The 17437-nt window shown below is 22.3% G+C and overlaps 1 protein-coding gene across 1 annotated transcript in view; it reads right to left on the bottom strand.

The window, feature by feature from the left end:
* LOC122856652 (synaptotagmin-7) overlaps positions 1-17437 on the bottom strand; it is a 67611-nt gene that overhangs the window by 39624 nt on the left and 10550 nt on the right. The gene's annotated exons all lie outside the window — the stretch shown is intronic.

Genomic DNA, 17437 nt, shown 5'->3' with positions numbered 1-17437 from the left:
TATATTTTATTTCAAATAATTAAAACTTAATACTCGAGCTAATTATAACGGCACTAATTTATTATCATAAGACACTTTTTCATATATATTTAAATAAAAATTAAAAAAATTTCACATGTAAAAAAATAATAAATATATAAACTTCTTTCTTTTACGTTTTTTTCTTCGACGTTTTTCAAAATTTTTCAAATCAACAATCCATGCTTTATTTAAAAAAAAAATTTTCCATAAAATTAATATTATCAACACATTATTATTTATATTTTTATTATTATTATTATTATTATTATAAAATATTATATTATTTTTAAAAATAATTTTATCATGACATTTATTTGTCATCGACAGGATTTTTTTTTTTTGATATAATTAAATAGTTTTTTTTTGATTCTATAAGTAACGCGAACTACCGTTGTAGTTGACGATGTGACCTACTCGGATATTTCTCAGTTAAAACAGTATTTCCACCTCCCTACTCTCAAATATTTCTACCCCTATTTTACTTGTTCCATTGATGCGCACGAGGATCAGACTCATACCGTTACCCTTCTTTTTCTTCTTCTTCCACCCCAAACACAACCCATATGCAATTCCTTATATATATTTTAAACATCAAAAGTTGTTTTATCTTATATCTTCTTTTTTTTTTCTATTATTTATTTTTGTATGCATAAAAATGAAAAAAAGATATTGCAAGGTATATATATATATTTTTTTCTTTAAAGAAAAGACTTGAGAATATCGATAAAATATTGCATGACAAAATTTAAAATGTTTATTAATTTATTATATAATAATGCGTTTGATATTTCAAGTTTGGTAAATTGTCATAAAATATTTTAATACGCTTTGGTTATTGATTTTTAGTAACATCTGTTACTTAGTGATAATATTGTAATTACCATTTAAATAATCGTTATATATTATCGGTAAATAATTAATCTTGGAAATGATGATTAATAATTTATCAAATGTAAAAGCAATCAATAATTATGAAAAGTAAAAATTAAAAATTTTTTTAAAGTTAGTTTATTTAACTGCAAATAAAAAGTTAAAAATAAAAAACTATTTGAAATGTATTTAAGTATAATTATCTTATAAAAATTATTTAAAATTTTTTTTTAAAACATCTGACACTATGGTAAAAGAAAAAAAAAAAAAAAAAATGAAGATTAAATATTTTCTTCATTTTACTTTTTCAGTTTTAAATTTTTTTGTTTTTAAATTTTATTTAAAAACTTTATATATATAAAGATTAACGATAAACATTTTGAAAGCTCGTTATAAAGTGAAATAAACTCAATGAATAATCTATAAGTTTGAAAGTGACCCAGGTGGATAGAGATACACTTGAAGGGAAATATTAACCCAAACATTTTCAAATGGTCAGTGGTAAAACTAATGGACAACCAACAGCTATTTCCATTTAGCACTTGGTTCATAGCCAATATAGTTCAACTGAAACTACCAGTTAACAAAAGTAACAATGTGAAAAGCAAAAAAACCCCAACATTATATTTATTTTTTAAACAACAAAATAGGTTAAACATTTATTCATTTTATTTTCCTCAAAAAAAAAAAAACTTTATAAACCTTTAAATTAGCTTTAAATTCGTAAAATAAAATTAAATTTCGATATTCAAGTTTTGATAGCTCGAGGGCTGTGAAACATTGTCAGATGTTACCAAATCTTTTTGGCAATAAAATAACCATAAAATACCTATCTGTTGAAATATAAATTTCCATATAAATTCAAATAATGTTTTAATGGCTAAAAAAAAAAAACAAATCAAATTTGAATTTATCAATAAAATTTGAAGCTTAATATAAACATTAAATCATATTTTGACATCAAATTTCATTATTATTATTTCATTTAATTGCAAATTGGTTTCTCAGTTAAATTCAATCAAACAAGTCATCAATAATGTTCATCATTCATTAGTGAATCATGCCTTTTCCGTTCAAACCAACCACAAAATTGCTGCAGAATCAGAATCTCATACCACCAATACAAAGAAGAAGATAAAAAAATATTATACGTAGCAATTTATGTGTGTGTGCTATTTGCAAAGTGTGCTACAATATTCTGTAACAGTCAGCCAATTCACCGGCTGACTAAACATACATTTGTATCACTTGAAAATTGTGTAAACGACATTTATACTATTCTAATATAATTTTGCAAATTGAAAAAAAATATAAACAATACATCTAAACAATATTATAACTGTTTACCAAAGAAAACTCAATTAACTTTCAAAATAAAATAGAAATATTTAACATAAGAAAAAGACATCAAGTAATAAATTAAATTTAAAAAAGTTTTTTGTTTTTTATAAAAATAAAATTGAGCAAAAAGTTTTTCAAAGCAAAATTATCAAGTAAACTCTTGATGATATTTTCATGAATATTATCTAAGGAATTTTTAATTTATAAAAATATGAATGATAATATTAAAAAAATGTAAATAATAAAAACTTTATGATGATAAAATAAATAAATTAGTTTGAGAATTAAAAAAGAGATTCAAGAGATGTTTTGTTTTGTTTGTTATTAAAATAAATTATTTTGAGAAAGGGAGAATAATAGTTTCAGTATATTACAATGAAAATGACCAACGAGCACTTGAGTTATATATAGGATCAAAAATTTCCACCCTCATGTACTTGGAGAGAATTCAGGACACTTTGAGCTATGCAATACGTATGAGCTATATGTGTATTTAAACAGTGGACCATTCCATCGTGACCATAAACCATACTGATCCAACCAACACTTGATGGACACTTTACTCTATTCATAAAATACTTAACACATATTTTGGATTGTTCTATTACAAAAAAAAAAACATAAATAGAGCTTTCATAGCTTTTTGACAAATAATAAAAGTTGTAAAAAAAATTAATACATCATAAAATCAAAACTGGTTGACTTTTTTTTATAAAATGAAAAAAATAAACCCTTAAAAATTGTTTGGTATATTTTATAGGATGTACTTAATAAAAGTTCGTAAAATTTGTATTAAGAGAAATTTAATCAACGACTTTTATGGCGATATTAAAATATTGAAAAAATATATTGTCAAATAATGATGAAATTTATTTCAATATGTAAAGAATTTGCATGGGAAAAAGTTTTTTAAAAAATATATAATAAAGTTTAAATTGATGTTAAATTTATTTGGGCAAAAAAAATTTGTAGGTTTTTAGTTAAAAGTTGTTTGGGTCCGGTGAAGTTGGTGTTCGATTTAGTTTCAGTATATCGTAACTCAAGTGTAAGTTAAATCTTGGAAAAGAGAAACAAGATATATGAAAAGACAATGAATTTATATATATATATTTTAGGTATATAATTTTCAACTTTGTTGGACTTCCAACTGGCTTTCCATCGTTGTCCGATAGTCTTGCAAAGTTACTATGTTATTCATATTATTCTCTCACTCTATTTTCTTTATCGAATATCAATTCTTCGATTTTTTATATATGTTAAAAATTGACGATAGTACATTTTAAATATAAAACGAATACCGAATGATACTTTTTTATTTATAAAAAGAAAAATGGAAATGATATTTATTAAAAAAATATTAGCTTATAAAATAATTTTTTTTTTATAGAAAAAAATACAGAGATTTGAAAAAAAAATAGAGAAATTTTAAAAATAATATGAAATTGAAAAAATTTTTATTAATAATTTTTAAAAAATGAATTTTTTTTTAATAATAAAAAATATTTAAAAAAAATATGAAAATTTAAAAAATAATATTAAATTTTTTGCTGACATTTTTATTTTTGTAATTTTAATTTTTTGCATTGAAATTTTGTTGACATTAAATGTTATCTTTGTATAGTATATCATGTTTTTTAGTTGTATATTTATCTAGTGAAACTGTAAGATGATAAAATATATATGTCGAGATCTATATAGTAAATGTAGCATATAAAATTTTCATATATTAAGAAAATTTCTATTCATGACGCCATCTGCCACACCCAGAACCACATGTACATAAATATAACTATAACAATATACATTTATATATAAAAATATATATTAATATATACAAAATCTTTGAGTGTATATTACTAGTCTGATAGTACCTATTTTATTTTATCCTTTAAATATCAAACTGCATTTCTATATACATACTTTTTCTTTTATTTTACGATACAAAAAAAAGAGAAAAAAATTTCTTTTACTTATTGTTCGTTTACTTATTGTTGTTTTATTTATTGAGATGAATTTACAATTTATAGAATTTCTTTTTGTTTTTTTTCTTTTGTTTATTTTATCAATTATTCAGTAGGGCATATTGTTTTTTTAATTTAACAGTGATTTAACAAAGTAATTACAAAATGAATACAACCTTGATTTATTTATATTTTTTTATATTTCTTTTTTAAAGTTAATTGAATTTTTTTTTCTGCTAACTTGTTTTGTTCTTTTTGCTGCTTTTTTTTTTGGCTCACCATGAGGGATCCAATTAAAAAAAAAGTTGCCATCAAAAACACTCAAGTAATTGATCGATCTATGTACAAATTAGTGTTGTTCCAAATTAACGCAAAATAATAGCCAGATATATACTTTTTTTTTTTTAATTCTAAGCCTCATAGATTGAGAATTTTATTTTTTTTTTTCAGCTGAAAAAGCAATTTGAACTTTAACAACTTGGCCTCAGGTTTTGTCAGTGATTTTTTCACTTCAGTATTATATAAAAGAATTAAAAAAACAAAATAAATCTAAAATCCGTAAATTACTTTTTTTTTTTTGTCGTAATCCGATAACAACTGAAAATTCAATTGAACCTTCAAAAGTGCTGATTCTAAAGTTGTAATAATAACGATATGTATAGATGTTAAAATCAATTTGAAAACAAAAAAAAAAATAACAAATAAATTGCATTAAAAAAAGTGAATAATAAATGTCAATTTTCAGATATCCCAGTATTTTTTTTTCAAACGTTTTAAAATAAATCGTGTCTTTTTATATTGAAGACAGTCCAAAGCACAATGAACCAATTTTTATATTTTTTTTTCAATTGAACATCTTGAGAGATAAAATTTTTAGATTAATAAAAATTCATAAGGAAACTTTCAATTTATCTTGTCATATAAAAATAGATAATAAAAAAAAAATCTATTAATATGATAAAGATTAAAATATTCAATCAGATATTAATAACTAAATGAAAAAAAAAAAATAATAAAAAATTTATCACTATATTTAAAAAAATGTGGAGCATTGAATTTTGATTTTTTTAATTTTAAATAAACTTGTGTTGTTGCATCATGATGTTCACCAATCATCTTGGATAATTAACTTTTGACTTTATACATTTTCAGACCAATCAATGAGTATATGATCCATCAAGCTTGCTCTAAAATTTTAACCCTCTGTGTCGAGTTAATCATTGTCATTGATTAAGGCATCATCAACCAAAGGTTCTCGCCTATGTGGCATTTACAAACCCCTGTACTCATTTGTTACTCATCCTTAATGATTAACCACATGTCATTTAAAGTATCAATAATTAAAATTATAATTTATAACCCAGTGTTTTATTATAATACTCAAATAAATCAGCAAAGATTTATTAAAATCAATTTAATTCATCTTGTTATTAAAATAATTTTAACAGGATTTATAAACATCTATAATTAGCTGAATATTCATCAGATAAATAATAACAATTTAATTATAATATTCATTAATAATTTTTTTTATTTACACTGTTAAAAAAAATTAATTATTATTATTAAATTAATTTTTTTTTTCATTATTTTTTTTTTCATTATTATTCATGCAGACAATAAAAAATTGTAATATGTTTTCAAGTAAAGCCTAAAACATGACCATGATTTCTCTTTAAAATGAAAAAATTTACGTTTTAATTAAAAAAAATAATAATAGAAATTAAAAACATTGATTTATTTATTTTTAATCAAGCAAAAAAATTTTTGAAATATAAAATTGACAAAAGGAAATTATTTTTATTATTATACTTTTAATATTTAAATTAAATTATTCTTTTATTATAATAATGATTGTTATATTAAAAAAAAAAATGAATAAAACAGAATGATGAATTTCATGACCCTTATTTTTATGTTCATTTTTTGCAATTAGTTGACGTGAAAGTTCTAGCTTTGTTTATCCCTTTTCATTCGACTTTTTTAATAATAAAAAAATATTAAAAAAGGGGTAAATAAAAATATACATTTTTTTTTTGTTTATATTAAACGAGAAGATGCAAAAAATCGATAGTGAAGCTTTTTGTTTATGTCGATAGACGTTGTATACGAGTGTTCCAGTTTTGACAATTTTTTTTTTTTCTATTCTATTCTTTAACCTTGACAAATAAAAACGTGTTATGCAAATATATATGTATATTTTTATATTCAGTGCATTTTTTTATTTTCACACTGTGGAATAAAAAAGAAATGCGTTGAATATTAAAAATATTAAAAAACTTGCTTAAAGTTTGAGAGAAAAAAAATAAAAAATAACTAGAAACTGTATGAATTTTGAAAGCTCAATTTTAATCCTCGTTTATATAATCGGTGTTCATTATGATGAATAATATAATAATCTCGACAAGAGGCTAATTGCATAAAATTAAATACCTTTTTTTAAAATATAATTACAATCAATTCACAATGATAATTCATTTCAAAAAGCTCATTTTCATTTTGGTTATATTGTTATATTGAATTTCATAGACTAACTCTATGAGCCAACTTCAATATTGTTCATGAAATATGAGACTGAAAATAAACATCAAATTTACAGTAAAAGCATTTAACATCAAGCTCAAAATTCTCTATAAAAAAATAACAATAAAAAGTCAATTTTAAATATTTCTCAAACGAAAAAAAAAAAAAAACTAATTTAATATTTTTCCTTTTTTTTTTCTAAACTCCATATCCATTATGTACAGACATGTATTATTTATTTTTATGAAATATTAAAAAATTTTACAGCAAAAAAAAAATAGGTCAACATACTTTTATAAATCAATTTTTTTTTAGATGAAATATTTTTATTTTTATACGTGAAATTTAAATTAAAAAATAAAACAATTATATTAATTTTAATTGTTTAATTTGCAAGTGATATTGTTGCTTTAATTTTTAAAGATAAATTTATCTAAAAATGATTACAGATATTTTTTGAACCCTAAAGCGTAAATAAAGAAGAAAAAAAAATTTATTGCTTGATGACGTCGGCATTTATGCCAATTCGGTTTGACAAAAAATTGTATTTCTGACCTGTAATAAAATTTTATTATCCCTCCGTGGATTATTACAAGCAACTTGTAATGCCACAGGCGAATAATTGTTATTGATATTTAATCATAAAACTGAGCTTTAATACTATCGATTTGTTTATAAATTTAAACGTACAATAAATTTTTTTTTTTTCTATCATCATTAAACTTTGGTTTCAAGATTTTTTTTTTACTGAAAGATATATATTTTTATTACAATAAAACTATAACAAAAAGGCATAAACAAAGGTAAAACTTTTACGTTAAATAATGGCAAAAAAAAAACATGAAAATAAATGTCATAAAATTTATTATTATCATTTTTTTTTTCATCATTTAAATAAAGTAAAAAAAAATTGAATGAAATTGATATTATAACGAAAAATAAATAACGAAAAATGTAATATTTATTATTTATATTTAGGATAATTTATTGACTCAATTAATTTATGTACTTGTTTTATTTTTATTCATGGAAAAAAAAAAAAAATCTGTCTTCAAGTGAAGCCTAAAATTTGACAGAGATGTTTTTTGAGGTAAAGAAAAGCTACGTCAAAATTGAAGGAGATGAACTTTAACATTGTAAAGCACTCAAAGTGTAAGAGCTAAAACAACGACAATCATTATCGTTTAGAAAAAAAAAAAAAAAAAAAAAATCTAGTAACATTATCTATCTCGCAAATTTTGTCTATTTGCTTCGCTTTTATCCTTTTATTTTTTTCATTTTTTTATTCTTAGTTTACTCGAAGGAAAAAAGAAAAGCATCGTCATTTTGAAGATGATAGGAGAAAAGAGATAAGGATAATGTAATGGAGACTGTAACCCTGAGAAAACATCTCGATTTACCATCTTCACCTTTTCGTGTATATTTCCCCGCCGCCATTTCTTTGATGAGAAACGGGAAAATCAAACAACGGACGTATAAAACGAGTAGGTATATACACCAAGAAATAAGAGATAATAAAGAAAAAAAATCTTTATTATTCCATCAAGTGATGCTACAGGCATTTTGGTTTTATTTTACTGGAATAAGCAGTTTTTTTTTTTTTGTTTTCTTGACGTATAGATTACTTGATTTTCACTAGAAAAGCAAAAGTATTATTTCATACTTAAAAGCTCGAGGTAAAATTTATTTTCACTATTTAAAAAAAAAAAAAAATAAATAAACACAGTGTTAATTTTATTACAAATAAGTAAATAAATTTAAAATCATTACGTAATAATTTTTGGTACGAAAAGAATAATAAATTGTAGAAATAAAATTTCGTTGTTAAAATTAATAAATAATATTTGATTTTATTATTTTATAATTTTTCTTTATTCTTAAAGTTTGCTTTGATAGTTTTTATTTTTCGTTGAGTTATTTTTAACTCGTTAACAGGTGATTTTGCTAATTAAAAGACAAGCTATATAGTTAAAATTAATCAAATATTTTTAAATTATTACATAATACCACTCGTCGACGTTTTATTTTATTTTAAACGAAAAATCCAGTCTTTATGGTGTTATGGCAAAGTGAACAAACAAATAAACAAATTTTAATTTATATCAAAAATTATAAACTGAAAATAAGGAGTATTAATTAATTTCTTTTAAATGTCAACTATTTTGTTGTTACATTTAAATTTATTTTTTATTTTAAAAATAATTATATTATAAAAATTTTATAGTTTATTTATTTATTTAAATTTGTTTTGTTTAGTATATTTTTGTTATTATAAAATCATTATAAAATCATTATAAAAAACCAATCAAATATGAGAAAGGAGAGGTGATTTTTTTTTCTATTTAAGAAGAGCTTCCATAAAGAAACGGATAAGTCATTGATGATCACATCGCGAATCAAACTACAATAATAGTGTCAAGGATAAAAAAAAAAAAAACATGAACTTTTTCAAAGTGTCGAGCATTATTTTAGTGTTTGTTTTATATATTCAGGTATGAAATTAATCTCGTTATTATATTTTCTTCTAAGTGCATTTAAGTAAATAATAATTTGCTGAAAAAAAAATTTAGAAATGCAGTGCTGACGAATGGTTCAACAACACAATAATAAAAATAAATTCATTGAGTAATAAATTTCAAGAATGGACATCAAATTACAAAACAATATCAGAAAAATTAAAAGCTGAATATTTACAATCATTAAATTTCAATTTAGCAACAAGTGCAATTGACATGCAAAAAAGAATTAATGAAATTTCACCAGGTAAATTTTTCGAGTGTTATTTCGATGGTCGTCTGAATGCTCATCAAGTAGTTTTTCAAATAAATAAAAAAATAATAGATTGTTTTTATGATCTGGAGAAAAAAGGAATGATAAAAACTCATGTTTCACATGTGGTAAAAAATTGGCATAAATAATTTATTTATAATAACTTTGATTTAAATTTAATTACTAATTATTTCATGAATATTTTAGTACAGACAAATTTTGTATCTTATGATGTCACAAAATCCTGGGCAAAATTTTGGTGGGACATATTTAATCCAAAAATATTATGTTAAATATAATAGTTCTGTTGAAGAATTTATCAATCAACCCTTGAATTTAAAAAATGATTTTGATAATTGCATTGCTGGTTTTTTGGATGACAATAATAGTGACAAGCTTAGAAATTTATCATCAAATATTATGAACGATTGTTTTGAGTCTAATGAAGGAATTGATAATGGGAGTAATATTCAAATAAATATTAATGACATTGAGCAAAAAATAAATGGCGCAAGTGGAATACTTGAATATTTAATGACAAATGAAAATAATATTTATTCTGAAAGTAATTATTATTTGGAGTATGTAAGAAGCAAGGTATTGATGATTGAAAATAAAGTACCGATTGATGAAACAAACACATTGTTAGAACGATATGATACTCATGTACATTTAATGATTGAATTGGAGAAAAAACATTATAAAGCTGAAGACGAAATTCGTATATGTGAAATAAATCATTCAACTGAATTGAAATATAAATCTAGCCGATCAAAAGCAGTAGATATAACACATAAAATTATTTTTATAAATTAAAATTTATCTTTTATGGTTTATTAATTATTAAATATATTTATTTATTTTTTTTTTGTATTTATAGATTAAAGAAACTCTGCAGGTTATTAGTTTCTATAATGACACAGTGGCTGAAGTCAATCAATTGAATTTATGTTTAAAACTTTACAACAAATATAGTGAAGAATATAAAATACAAGTTGGAAAATTTGAACGCAAAACATTTCAAATTGAAAGAAATATGAGGCAATGTCTAAAACAAGCCATCAAAAATTTTGAAGATTTTATTGACGCAAAAAAAAAATAAAATAAAAAAACGATTGATAATTGCATTTAAAATTTATTCACTTATATTCAACATTATAAAATATCAATTAAAGGTAAAAAAAAAATAAAGCAACTTGTTAAAAGAATTAATAAAAAAAAAAATTAATCTTCATAAATTTAGATTTTTTATAAATTAAAATTAATTCGCATGTTATCTATAAATTTGGCAATAAATTCTGGGATAAAAATAAAACATTGTAATATAAATAAATAAAAATAATTTGTAAAAATAAAATGTTAATATTTATTTTGAAAAATTGTAATGGGATCAATAAAATGTTGTTGAAAAATAAAAATAAATGTATCACTGAATGTCGTTCTCGTTATTAATTAAGGTGATTTAAAAGTCAGAATACAAAATAAAATTTACGCAGTTGAAATTAATAAATGCTTATCAACAAATTTTTTTATTTTCTAAAAATATTTTAATCGTTTTGCTTGTCGTTTATATATTTCTATTCACTCATAAACAACACGTGATTTCGCTAATGAGGACACCGGCTAAAGTCCAACCATCGTTAGAAATTTTTTATCAAAAAATAAGATAACAGTTAATAAATAGTCAACGACATGATGAAAATCGACACCGTATCGACATTTGTTTTTTTGGGAATTTTCGTATTTCAAGTTAGTGAAATATTATATTATTTATTTTTTTAAATAATAATTTTATCAATCAGTTTTTACTTGCCCAATATAAAAAATAAATATAAAGTTTATTCATGTACTTTGTAAAAATTGTAAATTATTTTAAAAATTAATTCCAAATAAAAAGAAGATATTGCAAGTATGAACTGCAAGTATTATAAAATACACAGTATATTTTTATTGATTATTATACAGATAAATAACGGAGAAATTAATTCATTCAATTTAGTACTCGATATGAAAAATATCGAGGAATTTAATGAAATATATTTGACCTTGAGCTTCAATAATTGGCAGATGAATCGTGAATTCAATGATATTGTTCGCAAATTAAAATTATTTGATTTAAATTTTGCTTATAACAAAAATGCAATGTTAGAAAAAAATGTGACATTTGAAAAATATGTGGGTTGTTATGAACAAGCAAGAATTGACAGTAAAAATTTTTTTTACTCAATTATTATGCCTGTTAAAAAATGTATATGGTATCTCGAGAAAAATTTGGACAAAACAATGTTAAATTATAAATTGGTAAGAATTTATTTAATTAAAAATTTAATTTATATATTTAAAAACATTTTTTATTTTTCTTTTTTAGGTTGAAAAATTTACAAAAATGTTGACATTTAAATTGAGTAAATGCTCTTTATCATTGGCGAATAATTCGAATAACTGTGATGAAAAAATTAAAATTTTTCACTATTTTACTAGACAATTAGAAGATAATTTTTTGATATATAAAAATGAGTCTTTAATTGCAAGAAAAAATTACGAAAAATGTGTTGAACCACTCGCAATGATTTTTCAGCATGAAGTTATAATTAAAAAAAATATGGACAATTGTATCAACAACAGTACTCAGGTAAACAACCAAAAAAAATTCACTGAAAATAATCAAAAACAATTTAAAAATATTTTATTGAATATTTTATAAATCTAGTTCTTAAAAAATAATCAGCTAATTAACGCCTCAAAAATATCTAGATCATAAAAATACGATACAAAATTTATTTAAAATTTAAAATTATATTTTATTTATTATTTAGATTGTGATTGATAAAAACTTGCAAGTCAATGGATCTTTGGAGGCTTATCTTGAGGAGATTCTAGTTCAACCTACTGCAGATTATTTAGAGTATAATATATTAGAGCAAAAAAATAATAATGACAAGGAATTACACTTGCCTGAATTTGAATACGGTTCTCCAATCCGAGCACTGGCTGATACAATTACTTCTTTGAAAAAATATATTTGTTTATTCAATGCAAGCTTTACAATACAATCAATAAGTCTCGACTCGATAAATCACGACATGATATGTTTTTCCAATAATTCTCTATCATTAAAACCAGAATTTGTTTATGTACAAACGGTGAGTGTCAATTATCATCACCAATTTCTATAGACATTTAATTTAATTTAATCATTTTCATTTTAATTATGGCAGATTGAAGATATAGCAATGAAAATTAATTCTACCAAAAATGAATGCTTGATAACAGATGAACAAAATTGCTCTAATTTCTATTTAAATATTGTCGATAAATATTACAAAAAATATGAAGATCTTAATGGCAAATTGATAAACATTTCTAACATTGCAAATCAGCAATATGACGAGTGTCATTCAAAAAAATTCACAGACTCTGTCAATAAATTTATTGAGATGAAAATGATAACAATGAATTGTTTAAAAAATATAACAATACAATAATTAATTATCTATTAAATTTATAAATATTCAATTTAATGGAATAACTTTCAAACGATTGATAAATAATCCAAGAAAATTTTAAATTAGATACTTAATATTCTGCCAAAAGAAAATCCATAATTTTAAAATTTAACATAAACCAATTGATCAAAAAAAAAAAAAGGAAATATAATCTATCGTTTCTAAATAAACCCTCGCATGCATTAATAATTTTTTCTATTTATTTTTACTCAACTATCATATTTATTTTTCCAAAAAGTTTTCAAGTTGTTTTTTTTTTTTTTTCATTAATCTTATATAGTAATTCGAGAATGATCAATCGATTTGTCAAATGACATTTTTTTTATTCAAGATTAAAATGACTGATGATATAAGTAAAATTGAGAATTTATTTTTAAAAAAATCTCGACTGTTAAGAAAAAATAAAAATTATTAAAAAATAGTAAAAATAAAATTTTATAACTCATCAAAAGTTTGTCTTAACAATTATCTCCTCATTACCAAGAAACTATTTTTTTTTCTTCTTCATTTTTTATTATAATTGTTAATTAATTTTGACGTGAAAAAAATATTATTATCTTGAAAAAAGAGCATTGATTTTCAATCAATCACTAAATTAAAATAAAATTCTTTTAAAAAACTTTTTATCAGCAAGTTTTAACAAGACAACCACATGAATTAATTCAATAATAAAATCAAATATCAGCACAAAGTGTTTTTAAAAATCATGATAGAAAAAATACAAAAAAACAAATGTAACAAGTGGTATATCTGTTGCGTTTGTCGGTTGTTCAAGTGAGCAACTGAAACACTTGACTTTTTGGCTTGTTTCCAATTGGCATTTCATCAACTTAAAGCTAGTAATTTAACAGTTGGTTCATCTATCTATCTCAAATACATATACCAAAGTTTAAATTTTTATATACCATAATAAAAATATGGGTGTAAATAGTTTCTTATTATTGATGCAACCATCTTTAAAGTATGGAAAAAAATCTCTAAATATTCAAACAGATAAAGTTCGTTAAATTGTTGAAAGTATAGCTTAAATAACAGATGAAAAAAAAAATAAATATAATAAATAAATTTATATAATAATATCAAGTAGCAAAAAAAATTTTTTAAATAAAATTTATAAATAGTTTTAATTGGCTTACGTTTGATCTAATACAAAAATTTTTAACGGAGAATTTTTCTTAAGATATACGGAGAATTACTACTGATCAGATGTTAAATTGAGTTTTTTTTTTTTTCGCGAAACTTTTATCCAACTAGTAGAGTTTTTTAAAATAAAAAAAAATAAATAAATTCAAAATATAGTATATCATTGTCCGGGGAATAAAATCCCCGTGGCCTTTCAACTCAGTTTATATATGAAAAACAAATAAAAATAAAAAATAAAACTCCTGATGGAGTCACTCTAACAAGACCCTCTAATGGCCACAAGCACAAAGAAATTCAAAACTTGGTAAATAAAAATATCGAGAAGAGAAAAATCTAGTTAAACTATGTATATAAAATCAGGTAAAATGCTGAATATTACGAGGAAAAGTCAGCAAAAGATTTATTATCGATTTATACTTGAAAAAAAGTTAAATGTGGTAATCAAATTTTTTCCCATGAGTTTTTTTTTTTTTTCTTTTAATTGATATATAAAATTGAATCTGAAAAATTTCTAAAATAAATAAATACTACCGGTAGAAGAAAATAAATTTAATTTCATTGAAAAAAAAATTTTTAAAGATATATTTTAATATAAAGTTATTAATAATTTTTTTTTTTTAAGTTACAAATTACCAGAGTTATTTAAAAATAATTTTATTTCTTACATTTTACTAATATTTATTTTATTTGAATATTTAAAACACCATTATCATTTTAATTTTAAAAATCCACTTTATTTGTAATTTTAATTTAATTTTATCATCAAAAAAATATTAATTTTATTTCACGAAATAATTGTAATAAGTATGTGTAATATTAGATGATTTATTACTTGTTATAAATAAAATAATCATGCTTTGTAATGTGTAAGAATGGTAATTGTTGTTTAGCCATTACAAAGTCCAATTTGTCAGGTGAGTTCCTTCAAAATCTTTGTTTACGGTAACACTCTATACACATGAATACACACACAAAGGCACACAAACATGTTAGTTGTAAAGTAAGATATAGTGTATTCATGTTAACTCAATAGAAAATCAATAATGCAGTCGTACTTTTACCATTTAAAACCCTCTTGCTAAAATTAAATTTTAGCACAAATAAATTTTGAGAAAAAAAAAATTATTATTATTACTTATTTTAATTTTTTAATTTTACATTCGAGCAAATAATTTTTTATAAAATATCTAAAATTGAATTTTGAATTAGAGAATAAATAAAATAAAAAAATAGAAATTTATTATTTTAGTAATAATAATAAATGACCGTTGTCCACAAAATTATTATTTTGAAGATAAAAAAAATTTTTTTGAATTATTATGATGATTGTTTAGTTTCTAATATCAAATGTCTAAATGCCTCAGGGGATTTAATTAAAATATACATATTAAAGTCAGATGCAGCCTCAACCTTGACGTTAACACCCCCAATTATTTAATAAGACTGTTTTAAATCATCCACTGAGAGAAGCAATACTGTGGCATTGAGATTTTGGTTGTATTGTAAATACACAAAATAATAATAATACAAAATACCTTGGAGTTTGGACAATTAATATTGTTATTGTAATTTTGTCATATTTATTAATTTAATTATTATATTAACATCACTTCAATTTACCGAATAATAATCTTATTTTAAAATTACGGGCTTTGTGAATAAATTTCTACAATAAGCTTGGCATTTTTTTTCATCGAGATAACAATTTGACACGGATAGTTTGGTTTTTTTTTTATTTATTTTATTTTTTATGTTATTTCTTTTATTCTTTCGTTTTTTTTCTCTCCATCACGTCTGACAAGCCGTGAAAATTGGTATAACTATATGCAATATTTTTTATATATATTTTTTCCTCTCAAAGTTCAGCAAAAATGAGGAAAAATATGCAACGCAGCGGAAAAAAATTTCTCCGTAGTGAATTCGAAGTACAATTATTCATACGGTGTAGAAAAATAGAACAAATTAATTTCCACTAATTTAGATATTAATAATTTATAATTCAATATAAAAATAATATTTTGTTTGTCTCAATAATGGACAATAGAAACATTTGAAATAAAAAAAAAAATATCAAAGAGAAGAAATAATAAATAAAAGTATTTTTACAGTAAAGACAGGTATATTTTTATTTTATAAAAAGAAAAAATATATTAAAATGATTGAAGAATAAAATATGTAATATCGACAGCTGTACGAAAGTATTGAGAAAGAAATTTCTCCTCAGTCCTCAAAAAATATATAAGAAAAAATAAAAAAGAACCTAAGCTAGACATAATTGGGTCAATGTGACAAAACGTGTGGTGGCAATTGTCTCATCACCAATATATATCATCGTCTTTTTTAAATTTAAAATAAAAGATGAGCACCAAACGAAAAAAGATCAAAAAGAAAAAGAAAAAAAATCATATATAATTAAAAGAAAAACACAAAACCATGATAGAAAAAAAATAAGGCATTGAAAACTATCAGCTGATGTTAGAAAATGAACATTACTTTATTCTTTTTGGCTCTCAATCTCATCATCAAAGAATTTCATCAATCCATTATCAAATCAATTAAATATATATTCCTATATACATGTAAAAAAAAAACATCATGATATTATGCTCCCGATAACCTTGATTCCCAAAAACCTTGACCCACATAAGCGACCCAAATGGAAAATATTTTTCAAATTTATTTTTTAAAATAATTTTGATCAAACGTTAAATGCCTGTAAATTTAGCTAAAATTCAAGTATCTAATAAATTTATTTATATCATTATTGAGTTGGGCAATATAAATGGATATTTTGTACGAAATTTAAAAAGGAAAATTTATATATATATGTATATATGACCAATCGTAAGCACATAAAGTATAAACGACTGTGAGACATTGTATTTTCCAGGCTTATCAATTTCTCTCACTCTCTCTCTCTGTCGTTCTATTGTTCTGACACTTTTACATGCTTACGATAAACATCATAATAATATGAATCCAAATAACACAAACTTAAAGGTATAGCATAAATATGCCGGATGATGAAAAGACATATATAATCATGTGTACATATAATATTAGTATTGAAAATTTGTTGCAAACATGTTGCAACGCAACCAATGCATTTCTGCATCATCGACCAACACCCCGTCGTCGTATCATTTTATGATTTACAAGTATCATTTCCTCAAATAGTCAAATACTAAGAGTGATATTTTGTACACTATTACTGCACATGTATTGCAGTGATACATTGCTATACATGTGCAATGTCATCTGAATCATCATGGTTTATCATTAAGCTGATTAAGTGTTGGATCA

This window comes from Aphidius gifuensis, linkage group LG5 (genome assembly GCF_014905175.1).
Source record: "Aphidius gifuensis isolate YNYX2018 linkage group LG5, ASM1490517v1, whole genome shotgun sequence".
NCBI classification, from domain to species: domain Eukaryota; kingdom Metazoa; phylum Arthropoda; class Insecta; order Hymenoptera; family Braconidae; genus Aphidius; species Aphidius gifuensis.
Note: the sequence above shows the minus strand (reverse complement) of the source record. Positions and strands in the feature narration are given on the sequence as shown.